The 5,678-nt window shown below is 41.6% G+C and overlaps 1 long non-coding RNA gene across 1 annotated transcript; it reads right to left on the bottom strand.

Annotated features, from left to right (window-relative positions):
* Positions 1-230: 230 nt before the first annotated feature.
* LOC103158727 lies at positions 231-5,365 on the bottom strand. Its single transcript, XR_003486335.2, has 2 exons — positions 5,177-5,365; positions 231-3,922 (listed from the first exon to the last, which is right to left on the bottom strand). It is a non-coding gene; the product is annotated as an uncharacterized LOC103158727 (long non-coding RNA).
* Between the last annotated feature and the right edge of the window lie 313 nt (positions 5,366-5,678).

Consider the following 5,678-nt stretch of genomic DNA (forward strand, 5'->3'; position numbering starts at 1 on the left):
AACACAGCCTGTTAAGTGGCTCAGATTACTGTATTTAGTGGTTTCACTGAATAGCATCAGATCTCAGGCAGCTGCATTGACTGTAAGGTTATTTATTAACTTTCAAATAAGAGGTTTTCTTGCAAACCCTTAAATGTTAATTAACAGGTACCCATAGCAGTGCATTTCTAATCTCAGCTGTTGGAGATCATATCAGAGAACCAAATTTAATAAACACTCAAATAACAATATTCAGTGTTGTTACATAATTCTTTTATTGGTCATTGGTATTTTCTTCAATAATATAAACTGTGTTTGGTCCATGTATCTAGGCAACCTGAGAAATCAGTATTATTCACACCACTTGGCCATGCCTCCAATTCAGGTTGCATTTTGCATAATATTGCTCTAAATCAAACTCTCTGTCATCATTAGTGATAAGTGTTAAGCCAACTTAACACACCTAGAAAGAGGGACCCTCAGTTGGGAAATTACTTCCATCAGATTGGCATGTGGGCATGTCGATAGGGGCATTTTCTTAACTGATAATTAATGTGAAGGAAGGTCCAGCCCACTGTGGGTGGTGGCACCCCTGTGTCTTGGGTTGTAGAAGAAAGTTGACTGAGCACTTAGTTTTGGGGGAATAAGCCAATGAGCAGTGTTCTTGCGTGGTCTCTGCTTCAGTTACTGTTCTAAGCTCTTTCACTGAGCTTTTGCCCTGACTTTTCTAGATGAAGGAATATAACTTGTAAACCAATATACTCTTTTATCTCCTAGGTGCATTGGGGCATGATGTTTATCACAGTCACAGAAGCCAATCCAAGTCATCCTCACCGTCTGTCCCATCCATGTGTGTTTGCATTTCCTTCTCTCTACCTACACTGCAGATTACAGCAGCCATGTAAGAGCTAGCAGCCAAAAGTTCATGATTATAAAACCCCAGAGAGAGAGTGTGTATAAACCTTCCCGGAGAAGTAGCACAATACAGACTTGCTAAAATTACTACCACAAAACTTAATGACTAGTTGAAAACATGTCTTGTCTTGCTCTATCTGGCCTGGGCATCAGTGAAGATACTGTTCCAGTTTGTGTAGTGTAACTTGTATGTATGTTTTCAGAGCTGACCATTTGGCACTGGATAAACAATTGGTGTGCTCTTCCTTAAGGAAGACTATTTCTCCTGCTGTCAGCATTGTGCTGTTTCCTACCTTGTTTGTTTGTTTGTTTGTTTGTCTGTCTGTCTGTCTGTCTGTCTGTCTGTCTGTCTGTCTGTCTGTAAGAGTGACTCCTTGTGCTCTTTCCTCTCCACTTCAGCTTGTCTATTTTTCTTGTTCAGCTCATGTTTAGGCAGTCAGGTTGGTGCGTCTTTATGGGTGTAGCTTCTGACATTCCTAGGAGATGCTTTTCCCAGCAAACTCACTAATCCCCTGGATCTTACAATATTTCCATTCCTACTTCTACAATGTTCCTTGAGCCTTGGGTGCAGGAGTTGTGATGTAAATGTACCCAATGGGACTGGACTCCACATCTCTGCATTTTGATTGGTTGTGGTTTTCTGTAGTGGTCTCTGTCTGATGCAAACAGAAGTTTTCTTGATGAGAGCTCATGGTTACACTTATTTGTGGGTATTAGGAGAAATATTTAGAGTGCAGTTAGGGATTATGCTGCTTTAGTAAATTAGTAGATTCTCCTCCAATAACCACGACTTTACTAACATTGAGTAATCAGCTGGGTTTCCACTATCAGACATGGTTTACCTATTATTGAAAAGGTCTTAAGTCCAATTAGACAGCTGTTGGTTACTGCCAAAGTGTGCATGCTGGTACTGCACCCTTATGGTTACTGTCCCATGTTAGTCATTGCTGTAGTTCTTAGGCATCATAGCTGGGTAGAACTGTTTATTGTTTTCTTCCTTTAGAAGCAAGCATGGTGCCTTCTGGAACCCTGAAAACTGGTTCTCAGGGAGGAGGCATTCAGGTTTGTTCCAGCTCAGGGTCCTCTGGACATTGTGTATGAAGTACATGGTGTTTTCAGCAGTAGCAACTTCCCTTGTACCTCTGGGAGGCAACCATGCCTGGTGTTAGGGGTTTTGTTATGTGGTCTTTTGCTCTTGGAGGGAGCAAAAGTTGAGAAAAATTTTCATTTAAAATAATATGTGTATTTATGCAGAGGCTAACACAAGTTTTTTATGTAGATAGTTAACAGCATGATTTATTATGACTTTTTTCAGATGTTTACTCTCTTCTTCTGTATGTTATTTCCCTCCACCTCCTTAATTAAGGCTCCTGACATTTCCTTGACTAGATCACTTGTACCCTGCAATTCCCCTCTCTATTGCTCCCCACCCACTCCTTAACTGCACTGGATCCACCTATCTTCTCTGCTTTTCAATAGTACTTTCTGTCTTTCTTTATTTGTTCCTGCTTTCCTTCCTATAAAGGGAAATGTCTATGTGTTTATTTTTGTTTATTTAGCTTGGGGGAAAATTAAACTAAAGAGATGCCAGGAAAAAATGCCATTCTACCTAAATGAGAGTTGTAAGCGTTGACAGTTGTTTTAAATGAGATATGTGATCACAAGATTTACTCAGATACACTGGGTAAGAAAGTGGGTGTGTGCAGGTTTCGGGGGGATTATAGTAAATGCCTTTTGTGAACTGCAGGATTTCAAAGCTCACATGTCTGCTGGCCAGTTCACCACAGAATCTGGGTGTGCTCCATTAGCTCTGCTGTAAGGAATGTCACTTGCTCTCTGTGCTCTATGAGGCAAAACAATAGGGCGCTCTCCTCGGGAATAGCTGCCCACTCCTCCAAAGTTCACTCAAAGCCCACATATTTTCCTCTCTGAATAATGCATGAGCTTGATTCACCCATGTGCTGCTAATCTAGCATGGAGCAAACTTCCAGCAGTTTCTGCCTTCTTGTCTGATGTCACTGAAAAACCTCACCCATTCAAACAGGAAGACCATGTGATCAGATTTTGGCAGAGAAGTGTGATGAGAAGGCAGGGGTGGGAGAAGCCCAAGGGTGTGTGGGGGGGCATGCAAACAGCACCCAGTTTGAAAATCTTACCACAGAGGCTCCAGGTAGAGAGAAACATAAGACTGTCTCATTGTGTATCACAGTGAGCAAAACACTTTGTTGAGGATAACCTTCCTACCTTGTCTCCTTTTATAATTTAGGGCCCAAACAGAGACCAGCTCTCAAGCCTTATAGTTACAAGATGATGTAATAATAATAACTGTATGTTACTCCTGAGACCACAGTAAGAAACATTGTCTCACATTTCTGGAGATCAAGTCCAAAATAAAAGGCATGGCAGAGCCATGCTCTTCCAGAAGCTTCAGGGCACACCCCCGTCTTGCCTGTTTGAGCTGCTTGTGGCTTAATTCTATCCCTGTCTTCATGTGGCTTTCCTTCCTGTATATCTTAATATGCCTTATTTTTTAATGTCATCAGTCCTGGGACTCGTGGCCCACTTGAAATCTGCATGACTGCATCTTAACTAATCATATGTATTTCTAAAAAAGGTTGCATTCTGAGACTCCAAGGTGACTTGAGTTTCAAGAAACGTTATTCAATCCAGGACAACCGAAGAGAGTAGGAAAGAGTAGGAAATGACCCATAATTTAAAGATGTCTACGCTGGTTTCTAGATCTGAGAAGTAAGCTTGATGCCTAAGCATTCAAGAGGAGAAAGTAGAAGTCTCTGAGGACCACCTTCCACTCTCCCAGGGAGAGGACAAGGTTACCAGGGCTGAACAGTTGCAGGCATCTGACTCAGGAGGCATCATCCACATCTTCCTCCAAACCCACTCTCTTCAACACCCTCTGCTGACTTTTTTCTCAGAAGATGTATGTCCTGGAGGAGAAACTCCATCATTCACCATAGATTTTTATGGATTTGGCCCATCTTGAAATTCCATAAGGCCACTGCCTCAGGATCTGTAGGTCAGGAAACAGAATCAGACATTGGAGAATCATAAATTCTCAAGTATTGGGAGGAAATTGAGGGACTAATTAGGCACTGCTATATGGAAACAGTAAAGTTTAGAGGTCAGCTTCTCAACCCCACAAGCAAGAATGACCGAGAAAAAACAAAAAGAAACAAAATATTTGCCTAGTGGATTTCTGAAAATTAGGGAAGTATAGTATTGGGCTGGAAAGATGGTTCAGTTACGTCCTTCCAGTGAAAGAGGGATCCCACTTTCTCTTCTGTCCTCTATGGGGACATGCACATGCATGGCAACATATGCACACACACACACACACACACACACACACACACACACACACACAGAACACACAGAGAGACACACACAGAGTGACACAGAGAGAGAGATCACACACAGAGACATACAGTCAGACACACACAAACACACACACAGAGAGAGAGAGAGAGAGAGAGAGAGAGAGAGAGAGAGAGAGAGGGAGGGAGAGAGAGAACACAGGGACAGAAGACAGACACACAGAGAGCGAACACACAGATAGAGAACACACAGAGACAGACAGACAGACACACACACACACAGAGAACACACGCAGAGACAGACAGACAGACACACACACACACAGTGACACACACACACACACACACACACAAAGAACACACACAGAGACAGATAGACAGACACACACATACACAAACATACAAAGAATAGACAAAAAAGAGACATGCACACATACACATGAAGAAAAATGAAATGAATTTTCTAATATTAGAGCAACACAAAGAGACTTAGATGGGTGAGGCTTGTTCAGAGCTTTCTAACAGAATATAGATTTAGTCATTTGGATGCAATAGAAGTTTATTTATGGACTTTGAACCCCAAGACTAAGGGTCTATAGCTGATAAGTCTTCTTGCTGAGCCTTAACATGGTGGAAAGCAACACATGGTAAGAGATAAAGAGAGAAAGATATTTCATCCTTTGTTGGTACAAGAAATCAAACCCAGTTCCTTGCATGAAATTCTGCCACTGACTTACATCTCAACCCAAACTCATCATTTTCAGGCATTCATTTCTGAGATAACTAACAAACATACTCTAATGATATAGGAAATTAATCCATTCTCCAGGTCTAGGCCCTCTATTTTATAATTTTACAACTCAACACTCATGCATTAGGGAGATTGAATTTCCTACACAAGAACTTTGGAAATACCTTCAAACCTCAGTGTCACCATTGTAAAATTTTACCTCAAGCACTCCATGCAGCTCCAAATGACCTCTTTTCACAGTCTCAACGTGTGTGTAGGATTTTGGCTGTGAGTTGTCACTTGCTAGTTTTTACCCTGCTTGGGTTTAATAAGCCATCTGAGGGCGGAAGAATGTGAGGGGGCACAATGTGATGGCACTGTCTTTTGCCTTCTGTTGTTCTAAAGAACACAGTGGTTCTCTCACAGCCAGCAGTGTCCAGAGAAAAGGAAAAGGAGTGACCACATCCTCTCTGTGACTCACCACAGGCTTGCTTCTAAGAGCAAAACTCCATTCTCTCTCTCTCTCTCTCTCTCTCTCTCTCTCTCTCTTCCTCTCTCTCTCTCTCTCTCCCATTAATTAGAATGCTTTTGTTGTGACTAATAAAACCACAGGACAAAGTGCATTTCAAACAAGAATTCTATTCCTTTCCACCAACAAAAATTCTTGAGTCCAGGTTATTTACAAGGTTAGTTGATTTAGTAGCTTAATAAAGTCAAGGGCA

Source organism: Cricetulus griseus, chromosome 6 (assembly GCF_003668045.3).
Source record: "Cricetulus griseus strain 17A/GY chromosome 6, alternate assembly CriGri-PICRH-1.0, whole genome shotgun sequence".
NCBI classification, from domain to species: Eukaryota; Metazoa; Chordata; class Mammalia; order Rodentia; family Cricetidae; genus Cricetulus; species Cricetulus griseus.